Source organism: Colias eurytheme, chromosome 15 (assembly GCF_061535395.1).
Source record: "Colias eurytheme isolate Ceu_HAF_F1 chromosome 15, ilColEury1 Martin Lab GWU primary, whole genome shotgun sequence".
NCBI lineage: Eukaryota > Metazoa > Arthropoda > Insecta > Lepidoptera > Pieridae > Colias > Colias eurytheme.
Window position 1 is genome coordinate 2,465,989 of NC_142994.1, and position 19,062 is coordinate 2,485,050.

General features: G+C 32.9%; 1 protein-coding gene and 1 pseudogene across 1 annotated transcript in view; both read right to left on the bottom strand.

The window, feature by feature from the left end:
- The window catches only part of LOC149902137 (synaptogenesis protein syg-1-like), a 108,793-nt gene that overhangs the window by 61,698 nt on the left and 28,033 nt on the right, over positions 1–19,062 (bottom strand). The gene's annotated exons all lie outside the window — the stretch shown is intronic.
- Positions 4,086–8,490, bottom strand: LOC149902138 (uncharacterized; annotated as a pseudogene).

The following is a 19,062-nucleotide window of genomic DNA, read 5'->3' on the forward strand; positions in this document are numbered from 1 at the left end:
CATCAGCAGAGTCAGGAGGTTCTGTTCAAGACTTTTTTCCATGGATGAAAGTGGAGAAAGTTGAATTAAATGCTTGATGTATGGGCTCTGAACACATTATGATGTGCTGGTCCAGATGGATCTGGATTTGTGACTTTTGCAAGTAATTACGTAACTCCTTCCATTTATATAGGTATATTACATTCATTTAATTGATCTCAAAGATATTCATTACATTTTTGCTAATGTTATGTTGATTTATGCTTATATTCCATATATGGGTTCCTATTCCATATTTGGTTACTCATTTGGGATTTTGTTTTTTGTGTAAGATTTTAATTTGATTACTGATATATTTCGTTAAATGCTGTTAATTATTACTTATAGATGTATGACTGACCAGTAAAAACAATAAACTGATTTAATTTATGCAAAGTTTTTTTTTTATATCCCAAAAACAAAATGGTATTCCATATTTGGTTACTTTCCTCTAACAAAGAGTAAGATCAACTACGCTAACAATATTGGAGACGCGACCAAGGCAATTTGTGTGACAAACAGCAAAATTGTTTGTTCCCGGATCCTTTGGAGCTAACGACATTTATCCCCGTCGGCTTATTAATTTTCCTCCTTTAAAAACCTCTAGACATTTAGCTTATTTAAGAGGAGATAGAGATAATTTTCTCAGGATTTTTTGTATCTATTTAAATATTGGAGATCCTTTATCCATATAACGTATTTATCTAAAACATAAACAGATGTTACAATTCATCAGATAGCTATCTCATTTATCAAATAGTAATATTTAGCAGTGATCTCTTCCAAACAAAAAAATAATTGACGGAAATAATTATAAGTTAATTAAGTATTGCGAATCATGTTGGTAGTATAATTATTTTATTAGGTAGCCATTATTTAAGTCATTTTGATATTTCCGGGTGTAATACTAAACACATTTATCCAAAAATTGATACTAGTTACATATCATGATCATTGATCAAGTTATTAAAACAGGAACATGTGTAAGACACTTCGTTACAGCTTTATGATGTACATGGAGCCTGTGAATGTGGATTTGTACGTTTTTGTAAACCTTGACTCAAACATCCATTCAAAAATAACCCTTATTAACATACCATATTTTAACATCCTATTTTAACTCCCCTGCTAAAAACGGGTATATCTATTAAGTTTATAAATTATAAGAGCAACATATAACCCATATCTAGTTTGAACTGGATTCACAGCGCAGAATAGATAACGTTGCCAAATTGCTCACTAGAGTCTCCTAACGCTCGGCCGCGGTCACAGATCGCTTGATAATCGGAGTTGACCTCAAATTATGGTTACTACGCTAGCTGGCGGATTTTTGTAATTTCCTATATTATAATTGGTATGAGAAAAAGTAAGTATAATCCGTATAGTCTCTGTGGAGCTGTTGAGATAATGTAAAAGTTGTATTTGTTCACTTGTGTATAGGTTAGCTGTGATATATTTGTCAGAAATTTTGTGAATATACTTTTCTTTTAATGTGTAGTAAAATTATAAAGCTCAAAATAATTGCAATTAACTCACAAACAAATTATAAATTCATTTTTCATAAATATTATCGCTTACTCGCTCTATTAATACAACACGTATGGGAGTTTTTTCGTAAGTATAATACAAGAACTGATTTTTATTTGCAAATTGTATTCATTAGGTGTAGAAACTGTTTACAGACTATACAAGAACATCTAGATACATGCTTGTTTCCTGGAATGTATACGCTGGCATTCAATTTTACATTGAAACATGCATATTTTCTCAAAGAAACCAGAAACGATAGAAAGGTATGATAGTGTTATTTAAAAATGCCACGTCAAAAGAAACTGAGCAACTCCAATTATCAATCTAAACCCGAAAGGTATTTTGAAGCAGTTTGAATTAGCGCTAGAAAAAATGCTAGACCGAGTCCAATTAGTGGGAGCAGAGTTTGTTTTATTCTAACGATGTACTGTAACTAGGGTCTGGGTACGTAATTATATGCATGTTTTCGTGCAATATTTGATGTAGCGTGTATCATAAATCACGTAAATGAGGATTGTAATTTTATACAAATACTGTTTGTTTATGAATTGTAATTTTTTCTGTTAACAAAATTTTCTTTCAGCTTGTGATTTATTTTGGCAAAAGTTGCAAAAGAATGAAGTTTTGTGACGAAAATACGGTATGAACAGATATTTCCATTTCACACTTCTCCTGTGTAACTCCAATTAAAATAATATTGAAGTGCTCTGGAACACTTCTCGTATGAAAAATCTCATTTATGTTACTTATGCGGTTTTAAAATTTCACATTTGAAGTCAATCATTTTGTACAAGATTTGCTTAATTTATGATTTCAAATTTTGCGATATAATTTAGTATAGACTGTTTTATAATGAATGCGGTTTTTTTGCTTCAACAAATAAATTAAATTATAACCATGAAAATTTATCCGACATATTGTTTCGAAATACATTGTGATATAATTAAGCAATAATAAATTGTATCAGTAACCTTACAAGGTAATCTTCTTTCTTATATATAAAAATGAATCGCAAAATGTGTTGGTAAGCGCATAACTCGAGAACGGCTGAACCGATTTCGATAATTCTTTTTTTATTATATTCCTTGAAGTACGAGGATGGTTTTTATGTAGAGAAAACGTAAATATGTACCACGGGCGAAGCCGGGACGGACCGCTAGTTTATAATATAAATTATCACCTCCATTCGTGCACGAATCCTAACTAATTTACTGTTGTGTTTTAACAGGTTCTAGCAATCTGTTGTTTTAGTTTTTTTGTCGTAGTTTCGTTCTGCGAGTTTCTTGGAGGCATTGACACGAACACACCAGAGCAAGCTCAAGTTATTAAAATAAAATCCCTGATAAGATATTAATATTTTAAATAAATTATGTTTATTGTAAATTATATTTCAATAAATTACACATTTTTTATCATTGCTTAATTATTGCAAACGTTTCTAAAATTGCATGGTAATACCCAAAATCAGTCGTAGACTCCTGTGAAATCGTTCGCGTAATTTCGATCGTTCTTTCCCAGTGAATACGGAGCGCGATTGTGACAAATGGTCCGATTAACAATCCCGGTCCCCCAAGAAGATGGCGCGAATAACGAGTCAATATATCAAAGGATTTAACCGCTGACGATATTTAGAGGTGCACTGATTCCTGAGACTTGCATAGAACTGAGTGGTAGCTGGACATTATTCTTTGCAAATGCTTGGAACGTATCTGAACTATTGTGCTGATTGCTGTGAGTTTTGCTTGTATTGAACGCAAGGAAATTATCGCTTTCGCATTATTTTCAGACTTCCATTTTAAAATGCCTGAACTAGCACTTCGTCTGCATTTATTCGATTATATTTTTACTTTTGGCTACTTCGCAAACATCTGCACAATTTTGAAAAATATAAGTTATCAAAGGATTTAACCGCTGACGACATTTAGCAGTGATGCATTGATTCCTGAGACTTGCATAGAACTAAGCTAATATCCTGGACATTATTCTTTGCAAATTGTACGCTGCGCGCTATTGATGTGCTGATTACTGTGTTGTTTTTGTACTGTACGCGAGGCAATTATCGCTACCGTATTATTTTCAGACTTTGATTCTGAAATGGCTGGCAACACTTCTGCTCTCATTTAATTATGTGTGAAAAAGAATAAAAGCAGTTTGTTTGGCATTGTGTTATAAAGAATCATAAACATCTGCACAATGTCTTACTAATGACTTAAGTATAATAATTTATAAAACATTTATTAAAATAATGTTAATTTAACATTAAAACAATAAAAGTATTTATCAACAAGTCGTTTGTGGAATTATAATGAGAATAATCTCTGTTGTTACTAAACAATAATAAACCAGCTGTGCCAATTAGAATTAGATAAAATCTGTACCCAATTCCAGCCTAAGTTAGTTTAATTTCACAAACAAAATTATCTAAAATAAAACCAAAAACATCAAACGAAACGCCTCACAAAAATCTGCAACACTTCCAAAACTTCACTCTTCAAAACTCAATTATAGTTCTCTTATACCTGGGTGAATTTCAACAAATGCCATTTTTCTTATCATATCGGTGAACTTTTTCATTTATATATATTTTTTATTTTTTTCATGTTTAATGTAATATTTAGGATACTAAATACTCCCTTATTGGTAACCATCAACGTATCTTTTAAGACTATGGAGAAAATTCAGTTTGAATTCTGGTTTCCACCGATGTGACAATCCGGCACCGATTATCTTTTCTGTACACCGATATGATAAATTTATTCACCGATGTGATATACATATACAGCGATATGATAATCTATCCACCTTTGAACATCAAAAAAGAAATAGTAGGCTTATACATTTTTGAAGGAGTGACTAAGAACTGAATACCTGAACTAAGGGTATTATTTTCTTAGAATAAAAAATAATGTTTTTTTTAATTATCATTGTGTTTATTTAAAAGAAGTATAAAAAACAAAAATTTCTTGTACGTTATTGTACAATACACATTTATTAATGTGGCGATCAAGCTAATTGTTTTGCCATGTGTAGGTACACTTAAAACATTGTGGCGTTCTAGGTTCAACAATACTAAGAATAGAAACTTTATATAAGAAAACTTTATATACCTAATTAATCAGCCTTTTAAGTTTAACCTTAATCATAACAACACTACAATAATCACAGCTTTAATTATCACTTAATTTAATATTTTTAAAATCTTTGTTCTCAGTGCGTAAGTATCATAGATTACATAGAGATCGCTTATATCTTACATCTAGCAAATAATCTTTACCCTTAAAAAAAAAACTTAAATTAAATCTGTCAGTATAATTTGGTTATTATGTTAATCAGCCTTTAAGTTCAACATAAATCACTACAGAACTTGAACCGTCTTCGTACTCCACTTTTATTAAATTGCACCATAATTAGACTTTTAAGTCATAGAAGACTATGTAGTATACCTATAGTTAATCACAGCACTTAATTACGTACTTTTATAATTATTATCTGTTACAACAATTAAACCTCTTTTTTTCAATTAAAACTAAAAACAATAAAAATAAAAATTTTAAAAACAAATCAGCCCAGATCAAAATAAGTCATCATCAGTGTCACTGCAACCAAATATATAATTAAATCTCTGTTTGATGTCAGGAGTTGGTTTACGTGGCTCATTTTTTTCTTTTTTAAAGTTAATTTTAGATTTTATTCTAAATATTTCCTCATCGGTGTCACTGTCTTCCACGGTAGGACTTGAAAATCTATTAGATGCTTTTACCGTATCCTCTTTATTTACGAATTGAGTTGATTCCTCTAAACCAACTAAAATGTTCGTGTCAATTTTCTCTAAAAATGAACAGGCAGGAGTACTTTGATCAAGATCTACATAGTTCAATAGCAAATTTTCAGACATTTTTGTCGAAGAGGATGATCTGGGTGCCGCATTTTCCGAGATTTTTAATGTATTTGATGGTGTAAAATACTTTGAATGTGATGGCTGTGGGAACAAAATTAATTTGTCAGTTAACTTTACTGGTCGCATTTTAGTGATATCTATTTTGGATTTAGTTCTGGATTTTTTATTACTCGAAGTAGAAAGTTGAGGTTTAGACTTAATTTCGTGTTCGGTTGACAAATTGTGGAAGTCTAGATGTTTGCCATGTGGACATTTAACAACATATTTCATACATTCATCTTCTATACAAGAAAGTCGACGTAAAACTATACGATTTTTAGCTTCTTTAGTCCAAATGACTTGTTTGACTTGCAATGTTCCACGAAATGTGTTCAAATTTGTAGGGAGAAGCCAGTCCTTTTCTTCAACTTCATATTCTTCTACAGTACTAATTTTCACGCCTTGGACAGCAGATTTTAAATAGTTTACAAAAGAGTCTATATTATTCATATCACCATCGTGTGCAACAAATCGATCCGCCGTTCGCTTCAGTAGCCCACCTACTCCATCTGGCGCACCTTTTCCATGACCACATTCACTATAGTTCCATATTATGTTAGTCAGAGAAGAGCAGTAAATACTGAGTTGGGACATAATATAAAAAATTTTCTTATTCCGATACTGGCCTGATGGAGAATCAGAAATAATAATAAGATTCTGAACAATTGGAGCTTCCTGTTTAATTTCTTCTAATATTGGAACAAGGTGAGCCCAAACGGCGGCAGCATCATGGCGCAGTGAAGAACTAATAGTGCAGAAACATTGAGTTGTTATATTCTCTTCCTTATTTTTATAGTAAATTACAGCAGTGTGTAATGTGAATTGTTGACGACTGCCACCAAAGTGCATAGATTGTATTTCGGACCCGTACTTGGAGCTATAGTTCTCACTAAAGTCAATGTGAACGACACAATCCTTTTCAGTCATGTTTTGTTTGTAGTGCTTAAAAGCTTGACTTTGATTTCGTATATTACTACAATGTGTTAAGAACGGTTTCAGATTGTTTTCAAATATTTTGATTAGTTGTAATGGTTTAACGATTATTTTTACTTTTTCTACATTAACGGCTATTTTATCGACTCCATTTTTTTTGTAATTCTTTTTTATCTTCTTCCAATTCCAATAAATAACATCTTTGGAGTTATCAAATTCTTGATAATTTAAATGACGATTCTTACAGACAGGACATGTTCTTTGCAGGCATTCTACCTTAAAAATATCACAGCAAATACTACTTAGAATTTCAGTCGTGGTGTTTTCTTTTATGATACGATTTCTTTTTAAAGATGATATAACAAGATCCATGTTCTCATGTTTCTCACATAGGCATGTATTTCTCAAGTTTAATTTTGGCTGCGTGACCCAAAACGGCCTCATTCTTGTAAAAGTGACGTAACTGATTGGAGGGTAGCCCGAAGTCAAATACTTTTTGTGTAAATTTTTAATTGTGTCTTTCATCAGCCTTTTCTGTTTTTTTACTCCATTTTGTGTGACAGTATCCTTTTTACCTGGGCAAAGATTTGAATTTTCATCATCCTCAAAAAACTGAACAACAATCTTACGGATACGTTTTTGCAGGTCTATATTTTTTGGCTTCGTTGGGATTCGTCTCACTTCTAAATTACTCTGTTTTAATTTCTTAAATTCTTGATGTAGTCTCATGTATCTCTTTTTGTACATTAGTTTCTCTTTATTAGCCTTTGCCAATTGTTTTCTTAAATCGTGTATTTGCTGAGTTTTAACGTTTTGATATTTACGAAATTTCATTTTAATGTCTTGTTTGAATTTAACAGTATTAAAGGATGTGTCTAAGTTAGGACTATTTGGGCGTAATGTTGATTCTTCTGAATTTATAGAACTAATACTTGGCGTTCGTAAAGGAGATGCTATTGATAAATCTAGGGGACTGCTTGTACGTAAATAGTGGGAACTACTCGCTACTATGGCATCAATACGCAAATTAGGACTATTACATCGAACATTCTGTCGCAATAGCCGTGGGCTATGAGGTCCTATTAGTTCTTGAGAAATACCGGGCTCATTATCTTGATTTTTCGGTAGCGATTCTGCGTCATTGGTCTCTGAAACACTTGTTGGGTTGTTGCGGGCACCATTTGCCTTATTTTTTTTCCGCTGATAATATGCACGGGCACTGATTCGGTTTTTCTTTTGTGCATTGCGACGTGCATGTGCAGTCATTTGGCTTCGGGTTAGGATAAGTCCAGCTGCCTTTCTTTTAGCTAAGCGTTCTCTGTCTTTTCTTAAATGCTGCTCGTTTAACACAGGATCACTTTTGATTTTAGCTTTTCTTATTCTTTCCATCAACCTCTTTCTCTCTTTTTTCTCCTCCTCGTTTAGTTTTGATTTCAGCATTCTTAAACAAAATTAATCTTAAACAAAATTACTCGAACGAATTGTGTGCGGCACGAGCTGCACACAAGTTAATATTTATGAAAGTTAAAAAATATAATATGTGTATATGTATGTATATAATGTATGGTTGTAGGTATGCTCCATTGTTTTTTTGTTTACTTTAATGAAATGACACTATGTCTACCAATATGATAAAATTACACCGAGGTGATAATATGATCTACCGATGTGATAAAACAATCCACCGATGTGACAAAACTATGCGTCGATCATGAATCAAAACACCGATATGATATTTAAGACACCGATTGATTTTTCTTATCACATCGGTGTAAATTATCACATCGGTGGTAAAAAAGACCACCGATTACAGCGATATGAGAACAGCGACGTGAGAAATTATCGACTTTTTTGAAAATTATGAAAAATGTATAATATTTAGGCTAAATTCAAGTACCTATAATGATGCTAATTTACTTACTATGTCTGTTAGAACCAAACAATCGTAATAAAACTTCACATTACACTAGAAAAATGCAACCACCGATAATATAAAATAATTGCTTGGAAGTAACTGAAATGTCGTACTTACGTAATTGGCGGGAATATGCAGCGATTTGACACACGTCCGTCCTGACTGCGCACTAGCACACACTAACGAGGGAAATAAAATTGGGGTGGGGACACTGTCGGACTCATCGATGCAAAGTTAGGTTTAAATTACTTTTGTGCAGCGATATGACAAAATTTTGCGAGACAAGTACATTTATGCCTCTCAGTAATAAATATTATGAATTACGTAATAAAATATGCTACATATTAATAATAAAACTAATATTCTATGAAATAGAATAAGTTCTATTCTTAAGTTACTTATTTTTATAACGATATAAGCGTTTTTGCTTGTAAAAAAAGTAGAGGGACAGCACCGATGTGACAAAAATAGAGGTTTATGTATTTATTTCTACCTTTGTAAATAGACTTAGACAAATAATATTTTATGCCACAACCCAATAAATACCTAATGAATACAAAAAAAAATAGTACAGAACAATATTCCTTTTTTCAAATACTAATTTCAATGAAGACAAAAAAAAAAGTCGTTTGGGAAATTCACCCACCTCCATTTCAAAGCGTGTTTTTAATTAGTTCGAAGTAGACATGAAGAATTTACACAACGTATGGAACTTTAATATCCAAGAAACGTCGTAAAATACACCGAAGATGGAAAGACATCGTACGAGTAAGTTTTACTGGCAAACATTGGAAACAACTGTTCGTATAGGACGTGACGCTGGAAGATAGACAATTGTTTTAAGATAGCAATTGATGGCATGGTTCGTGCTACAAGTTACGTATAGAGTATGTTGCCAATGAAGGAAACGTGGAATGGATTTTGTGTTATTGTTTTATAATTATAAAGTATAATAATAAGTCTTAGGGCCGATTTTTCAATGCTTGGATTTATCCAAGCATTGAAAAATATAATAAATAAGATTTATCTTATCCGTCCAATAAAGTATTACACGATAATATTAAAATGTCACGTAAACTGTCAAATACGGGCAATTAAAATACGTTTTTAAAATGGTAGTTTTATACATTATTCGACGAATAAGTTTTAACCAAGGATTGAAAAATCAGCCCGTGTGTTTGACCTGGTGTTATGTCTTAATCTGTCAGATGACTATTTCTGTAGGAAAAGGCAGATAAAGAGATAACATTAAGGAGATATTTTTGTATTAAACCCTCACAAAATATATACATCTTTAAGCTTAAATGCACCTCTTTACTGTATCCATTTCCAAATCTTAAATTAACTTTATTACTTTTAACTTTATCAACTATATAACGGTTTATAGATATTACTAATATCATCAAATATAATAAGTTTAAAATACAAAAAGAGCTTAGCAATTATAGATAAATTCACTCCATTTGCACTGTGAGTTAAACTTCATTTATTTTAGAGCGATTACAATCAGGTCTTTTGTATAAGCTTTTTATTTCGTATTCGTGTTTTGCTGTAGGTGATATCGTGCTACTGTTTAATTTTTTATTGATACATGTTCTGTAAATTGATGCGATATAGTTATCTAAATACAATTTATTTAAACTTATCTACATTAAATAGAGCTTCATTTATCAAATATATCAGTCATTGTTTTATTCTCCACAAAACGCTCATCACAAAAATGCATTAATTACCCAACTGTTATAGAATTAGGGTTTTGTTTTTTGAGTGTATTGAAGTATATATGCATATTTTTAGGCACGCACTACAGCCCGAACTACCGAAGATTTTGACTAATGGAGTGTCGTTGTAATCATCAAAATTGGAGAAGTTACATATGCAGTTGGGTTTTTGTTTACAAAATAATCATTCTTGTCTAGTAACAATACTAATCTACCACTTACGTATTTGAAATCTGAGTTAAACATGAGGAACGGATTCGACAAAGTTCTAAGTTTGTACGAACACTCGCACCCCATACCAAGGAATTGTAAGCTGACAAGAGCGGCCTTCAATGGATTTGCTCTGATGACGGGAAGGCTTAACGTTACTCCTTTTAGCATTGATTTTTATTATTCAACATTTTTGTACTAAATGTCAGGAATTTTACATTGTAGAGAAATATGTTGTCTTCCGTATTGATGGATGCCGTAGTGGAAAGGGTGTGTTGTTATTTATCGAATGTTTTATAACATAAACACTAACCTTTTTTTTGTGATTATCACGTGGATTGGCTTGTCATGTATAGAATAATGTAATATTGCTTCTGTTACTCAAACACTTCATCATTAAAATGTTAGAATATGTATATAATTGAGCTCTACATTTCGTGATATCGCTGTAATTTATTTTCGTAGCAATAAAATAACTAAACCAAAGTGATATAATAAATCATTAATATAAAATTAATTAATATTGCACTCACATAGCAGCTTTTAGCTTTTTAGCTTTCAGCAATTTTAACAATTACACGGAAAAAGTAATCATTTTTTTATTTCATTTTTCCCTTTTTGATCATCCCGTGTTTACGACGAAAAAACAAAATAAAATAATAATAAAATGTTCATTATTAAAACCGCGAACCGGGAACACATTGCTTTTCCAACAAGAAGCACAAACAAAAAAATAAAAACGATAGTTTTCATTAAAATGACAATGACAGATACACATATTTCACTGAGAAACAATTGGACGCTCGGGGAACGTAAAGTGTCTTGAATAGGGAAAATTGCAAACAACGAGACGATATTTTTATTACAATTGAAACTGGAAAGAAATGTGGACTAACCCTAACTTATCAACTTGATTTGTGACTAGTCTGACTCGGGAACGTTCAATTTGCGAATCTTTTAACGCAATGATTTTATTATGTTAGGCGGCAAATTGAATAGCTGTAACTAATTTATCTAAATTTAAAATTATTTAGCAATGAAATTATTAGGTAAGTAACGTATTGTTCTATTTGCGCTATTCTCATTTAATTGACCGCTAATAATATTATGTCCAAGAATATGAAATACTACAAAATATCTAATAGATTAAGCGAAATTGGAATTAGCATTTCGTGCGACGTCATTTATATTTTCCTTCCTGGTTCTTACAAGCTTTTCCTTCCTGCTGATATTTCATTGATTATTATTATTAACTTGGAAGCAAACGCTACACTCAACAAACCTGTAAACCTAGAAAGGTTCGTGGAAATGAATCATAATATAATACAGTTAACATTTCAACTAAAAGCCAACAATGACCCTCTCATCCAGCCATATAACAATAAATATTCTACATTCAAATGTACATAAGTTCCCGTTAAAATAAACCCACTTACGCAATTCAAATTTAGTTTCGCTAACTTCCAGGATGTAGTGAAAAACTCGGTAACTAACACTGAAGTCTCGGGACGTATAAAACTAAAAATGGCAGTCCATTTAAATCCTTCTGCTGAACGTCCCCTTTTTATAATAGACGTAGTTACAACTTAACCCGTTACGGCTGACTGGTTTGAGTGTGGTCGAGTTTTTTTAGTCCGAGTAGATAATTGGACGTTTAATTTATGTGCCTCTTGAGCATTTTTAATGACAGATTGAGATAATTAACTTGGTGAGGTGATAGCGCCGTTCCAGTTTGTTACTTGTAGTTAGTAAATTAATCAGAAGATAAAGTAATATCAAAAATTATGTCGATTGCATAATTATGTCATATTACCTAATAAAGTGAATACTGTATTATTAAACTGTTACATTGATTTTTATTTACATATAGAGATATTAGAATATGTTGGTTATGGTGATAAAAACATGAAAAAGTTATTTTTATTGTGGCAAATTATTTTGTGTACATGTACATTCGCACCAGCATGTTCTTTTAAATAATATAACCTTACTCCAAGTAGGCGCAACAACAGAAGCTATAATTTCATATAAGTTACGTACAAAGTAATATTGAATTTACATTGAGCGTTTAAATACGCTATAAAGCTCAATATTATAGTGCATTTTCATCTCAGGTAAAAGGCAATACTTAACGTACGCTCGACAATATACGGATAAATACATTACTTAAAAGCAGACAGAGAGTAATGGACTTTATTTAGGTACATTAGAGTTTATTTTTGCTTGGTAATGCCTTACTTGTGACCTTTGGCTGCGGTTAACAAACGGCTATTTCGCTTAGCTAACTCTCCACTGGCCGAACAATAAAAAATAAGCAGCCATTCGCTTTGCAGCAGCTTGAGGTTTCTTTCAGCGCTTGCTTTAAATTAAAGAACCTAACCAGCTTACTGTTTGCTAATATTTGTGCGAATGGAATATGCATCGAAATTTAAATTACGATGCTAGTTTTATTGGTATAAAGCTTTGTTGTGAAATATTAAATAATGTGTTTTGCTTTTCTAAAAAACCGGGTTTGCTGTTTAGAAGATGAAATAAGTGTAAGTACTTTTACATAATAAAAGTTCAAAAAACACTAATGCGATAACTTCGAAAGAATTTGTTAAAATACATATTACGAGTAAAATTTTCGTAGATCGTATACTACACTCAGCCAAAATTAATACACCTAGAAAAAATAAAGTCCCAAATCCAATCGTAACATAAATCCAAGCCAGAATTACAAACGCATTAGTTTCGCGGCTTAAGATATGGAAAAACAGAAACAAATTCTAACCGGGCAACTCGTGTATACGTGTGTATACGTAAAAACGTATCCGAAATCCGGGACCGAATTGTCACTTTTTATCTCGGGATAGCGCTGCAATCACCCGGCTCACTGAACGGGTTAATTAATGAAATCTATTAACCTCTCCTCCTTAGGGACTACGTTTGTTCGCTGATTTTTTGCTTCGTCATCTATCTGGGCATTTTCCAACTGGTCGATGCTATTTCATTTTGATTGGACAGTTGAACGTTAAGCGGCGCTCTGTGTGACACAGTGCTATCTGTGCTGTTGATAAAATAGCGCTGGAATTTACCGTGTTCCGATTTTGTGGATTGGTTTAGTTCGGATATTGATTTTAAATACGCTCGGGATTTAAATTACTGGAGCGGAAAAGTATTGGATTTGAAGATTGAGATACATGGGTCGGTGATAAAATTATAGATAGGAATTGGGAATTATAAATTCGTTTCTATTAAATCGTACTGTTTATTCTAGATTGAAAGCATTCGCTGCTTCTGGGAAATAGTAAATGTATACAACATATTTATTTTATACATCTATCGTCATAATATAAACGCATAGGTACGCGGAATTTAAAATTACATTAATGTTCTACGAGTAGGTAAATTATTTTCATTTAAAAATAGTTTCTGAGCTACCTACGTTATTTCACGTTGAACAAAATAACTCGGTAAATAAGGTATCATGGAAGCTAATATGTTCGTAATTAGGTAACTGACTGTATAAATAATAAAGTATGTCAATGAACGGTAAGTCAGAATCCAGTCCCTTAAATATTATTTATTCATTAGTAATTAACCTCGTCACATACATAAGGTTTCATTCATATTGAAGGAAAAGTTAATGTCTCATCTCTTCACGTATCGTTGCCGTGGAAGTCTAAAATATTTTATTGTAAAAATAATAAAAGGGAAGCCTGATGCTGACACTTTGTTCGTGTAATTTGATTATTGTCCCATTTTTATTCTTTATTTCACTACCTTGATAAAAATCTAAAGACTCTTTCTTTAAACCTTAAGAATAAATAAATTTTTCGTCGTATTCATTCATGAAATTATATATTTTGCCTTTGTACTTGTCTTCAAAATGCTTCGAGTGTTCATTTTGTTTAAGAAGCCTGAGGTTGGTTTGTTCAACATTAGCAGGCACGGAGGCTGCGTGGTAAATATCGCAGAGCATTGATGCTGCGTTGATATAAATATTCATGACAGGGAGATGCCATGTTAATGTCCGGGATAAACGCGCGTGCAAGATATAAGAGAATCGCGAGTTGCTAAATTATCTTGATAGGGTGCACGTTTGTTGGGGAATATTGTTGAATTTAAAACAATAATGTAAATAGAACGAGTATTACATAATTTTTATTTAGAACTAGCGGTCCGCCCCGGCTTCGCCCGTGGTACATGTTTACGTTTTCTCTACATAAGAACTATCCTCGTACTTCAAGGAATATAATAAAAATAGAATTATCGAAATCGGTTCAGCCCTTCTCGAGTTATGCGCTTACCAACACATTTTGCGATTCATTTTTATATATAAGACTAGCTGCTCCCGCGTCTTTACTAGCAATGGCTCGCTCCTATTAGTCAGCGTGATGATATAATATAGCCTACCTCGATAAATGGACTATCTAACAGTGAAATATTTTTTCAAAACGAATCCGTGTTTCCTACAAACGCACTAAGTGTTCAAGCAAACAAATAAACAGAGAAACTTTTCAACTTTATAATAAATTAGAGGTCTGCCCCGGCTTTGCCCGTGGTACATATTTCGCAATAAAAGATAGCCTATGTCCTTTCTCGGGTATCAAAATATCTCCATACCAAATTTCATGCAAATTGGTTCAGTAGTTTAGGCATGATTGAGTAACAGACAGACAGACAGAGTTACTTTCGCATTTATAATATTAGTATGGATAGTATAGATATAAAATAATATAATTCAAAATGCATGAAAAATTGCATTTTTATTGTATTTAGTGCTTCTTCTTATCTTGTATTTTATAAGTCGTCGGCTATTACCTAGATATAACCTACTTAACAAATTAGAGCACCTTCAAAGTCTGAACTTCTTGATGAACTTTTAGTTCAGAAAGTATGTTCTTATTGTACGTCCCAGATTAAAACTGAAGTTTCCGAACGCCTCTCACTTGTTCTATGATATTAAAAGCAGGCATCGTGCATTAGTTCGACGTCTGGTGCAGGTGTAATTTTAGGGGGGATTATGGAGCAAATGGGTCATTCCTAATCTCCATTTTTTATACAAACGGGTTTGTTATTCGTTGGCTTTTTTGCCGTGATACAATTTACAATTATTCAGTACTAGCTTTCCGCCTTCTTCACCCGCGTTTTAAAGAAAACCCGTCATAGTCCCGTTCCTTTGGGATTTCCGGGATAACACCTAAGGTTGGGTCGCCTAAGATCGGACGCATATGCCGAAAATTTTATACGTACTGTATTTTTTATTTTATTTCTCATGATTCGATGTCGTTTTTCTGTTGCGGTCAACTGTAAATTGATGACAAGAAAATGTTGTTTAACCCCTAATTTTTTGGTTTGCGTAGATGCTATCTATCTAAGCAAATTTAGAGCCTAAAAAGCAGACTTTTTTCGACTTACCATAGTGAAGAAAATAACAGTTCGGCCGAAGATCGGACTATGTAGTATCTTCACTTCTATGCGTTTAATAATAATGTTAACATTAGGAAAACATCCGGACTTACGTCCATACATTGAGCATCAATGATTGAGTCAGGAAATTCCTCAAAAAATTTGACAAAGAAGTTTTTTTTTTATTGCGTTTTTTTAGTCCGGTCTTCCCTCCTCATCCTAATTAAGTTTCTCAAACTTTTATCCTCCGTGTTCTAGGACTAAATAATGAAAATGTACCTAAGGTCTGATAGTCATAGCGTCATTGGATAGTTAAATATATTAAAAGTTAATAATTATTGCGCATTATTGCATAAGGCGCAGTCAAGAGCTAAACTTCGGTCCGATCTTCGGCATTGGGAGGGAAGATCGGATCTTGGGTTGTGAACGTCCTAGGCGTAATCAAAGTATACAGATGGAAAGAGGATTCGCTAATTCTACCCCAAAATTATTAATTACATTATTTCAATGAAAGTACTCTCCACAATGAGCCATCAAAATTTTGTAGGTAAGATCGGATCGACGATTTTCGCCACAAAATACACCTTTTCTGCTGAATCACCTGTGTACACGTCCCGTCTGGTCGCTGGCCGGCCGCAGAGTGAAGAGAGGGGCAGAACAAAATGGCGGATCTAGTAGTGTTGGTAGCAGTAGAGAATATTGCCTAGTTTGCGAGTTATTCCATGCATCCGATCTTATGTCACATCCGATCTTAGGCGACCCAACCTTACCACCTATATGTGTTAATCCAAGTTACTATATTATATGTGTATGTTAACCCTAGAACCGTACCCTGGGGTACAAATGAAAAAAATTTCAGAAAATCTTCTATATCTTTTTTTCTAAACAACGGTTTCTTTTGCGCGTTCGTGTATTTGTCGGGGATGAGGAGACACGTACTTAGATACCGTATTCGATCAGTGGTCAAGCTATTGAGAACACGTCGTACGAACCTGTCGGGGTACTCCAGTACCCCTGGGTACTACGAACGTAAGTATTTTAAGGTTCATTTATTTTATATTTTCGCCTTTTGGTCGTTTTATTTTATATTTTTTATTGATAAATTTAATGTACAATTATAAGTTTACTTTACATTCATGTTATATACATACTGTTATTGTTAAATAGTGTAGGAATTTGTATTTTCAACAAATTTATGATTTGCTGCATGATTTGAATACCTGAGTTATTCATTTTCTTTTTTTGATGGCAAATGATGGATGAATTTTGATTTTTTGTGGGAGGTGGAATAACAAGAAGAGCTGGTACTTGGTGAGGCATCAAAATATGAACCTAACGAAAAAATTTTAATTTTTTATTATAAAAAACTTCACCTAGAAGAACGATTTCAGTACATAACTTTGCCAATGTCTCTACAAATAAGTAATGGAGATATTTTAGGACAACAATTACCAATAACTGCATGGACCAATGCTGTTTCAAAATCTGAGATGTAACTGTGAATATCCACGTTAAAATTCCGTCAGTCCCGCACACAGTGCAGGAAGTGAAAACTTTTAATACATTTTGATCACCAACGTAAAGTGTGTGTAAATTGTAGAAAAAATATAAAAATGCCATGATAAATTAAATTATTAGGACCTAAATGAATGTTAAGATGACCTTAATAAGTCAACATTTAATAAAAGTTAATAATCTTTTTGTAATCTTGTTTTTTTCATAGGGGTACACTTGTACCCCTGGGTACCGTTAATGAAATTTTAATATGGGTACGGTTCTAGGGTTAAATTTCATTATAATCAGTTCAGTATTATTTCAATGAAATAATAACAAACATCCATACGTACTGACAAACTTTAGAATTTATAATATTAGTAGAATTTTCTTTCACTGGTTCGTATAACTGGGTCGTAGCTAATTCAATTTTTTATTGCAGCCTGCAAATGTCGGTATGTACGCCGTACGGTTTAGTTGTATTTTTCTTTCATTCTTTCATAGTAACAACAATTAATGCTTCACAGTTTTTTCATACATTGACGATATCTCTATTTAATATATTATACTTGTGCTTTTACGCAGTTACACTTATAAATATTATTTTACGGAAGTAATTGTAGAGTTACTACACTAACTAGGCAGATAAAATAGGTGAATATAATTTACACAACAAATATAGTTTACATTCGTAAACGGCTGAAAATGAAGTACCCACTAATATCAAAAAGCTTTTTTTTTTCTGTATTGCTCTAGACTAGCTCTATTTACAAAATAAGTAAAGTAATTTCTTAGTATTAGTTGTATTTATTTGATTGTGTGGGAATTTATATTATAACTACATTGAAATATTATACTCACTACAACAATGTTTCATTCATAAATACTACAATCTGGGCCTCAAATAGTTCTCCAACAAAATCTAGGACGTCAATAATTATCTTTTAATTAATAACAAGTAGCTTTCAACCTATAAACCTGACCCATATCATCGAAGCCTTCACGTGACTTTTTATGAAATATACGATATAAATCCATACTTAATATTATAAATGCGAAAGTAACTCTGTCTGTCTGTCTGTTACTCAATCACGCCTAAACTACTGAACCAATTTGCATGAAATTTGGTATGGAGATATTTTGATACCCGAGAAAGGACATAGGCTACCTTTTATTGCGAAATATGTACCACGGGCGAAGCCGAGGGGGACCGTACATCATGCCGTAGCATCCTGCTAAAAGCCCAGCCACTCTGGCATCCATCAGTTTTGCTCCGCGCTAATGCTGCATAAGTTTCAACCTTATTTCAACTAGCTAGTAATCATAATTACTCGACCCCAAAGTGACGCATACGCCTCGCGGGATGCAATGGCGCGCCGCGGCATCCCTTGGAATGAAACAGCAAGACATGTCATGCCACCGCATCCCGCGGCGTGCCGCGTCATGCTGCAGCATCCTGCAACACGTCGCGGCTTCGTGGCATCGAAATAAAGTAACTTGAATTCTAAACTGATTGAAATAAGATTCAAAATAACTTCATTAGTAATAAAAACCTCTGCCCTGCCATGCCATGCCGTGCCGGCAGTGGGCGCCGGCCCTTACTCGACTATGACACTCGCAATAAAGCGTACTAAACGCGTTATTGCGAGTGTCATAGTCACACATCAAAAAGTATGACGTTTGAAATCCATATTTCTGAATTTTAAATTTAATAAAAAGATTCTTCATTATAAAATTTTACACTTTTCATCGAACAACGCTTCTCATAATAGCCGTCTATTCCTAGAAGCGTTTAGTGAAATATCTGAGAATATTTTTTATTCAATATAAATTCCGCTACTCCACCAGTCTTGAGTAATTTCTTACTAGAACATAAATTACAAATTAACTTTATCATCTGCACTTCGAAA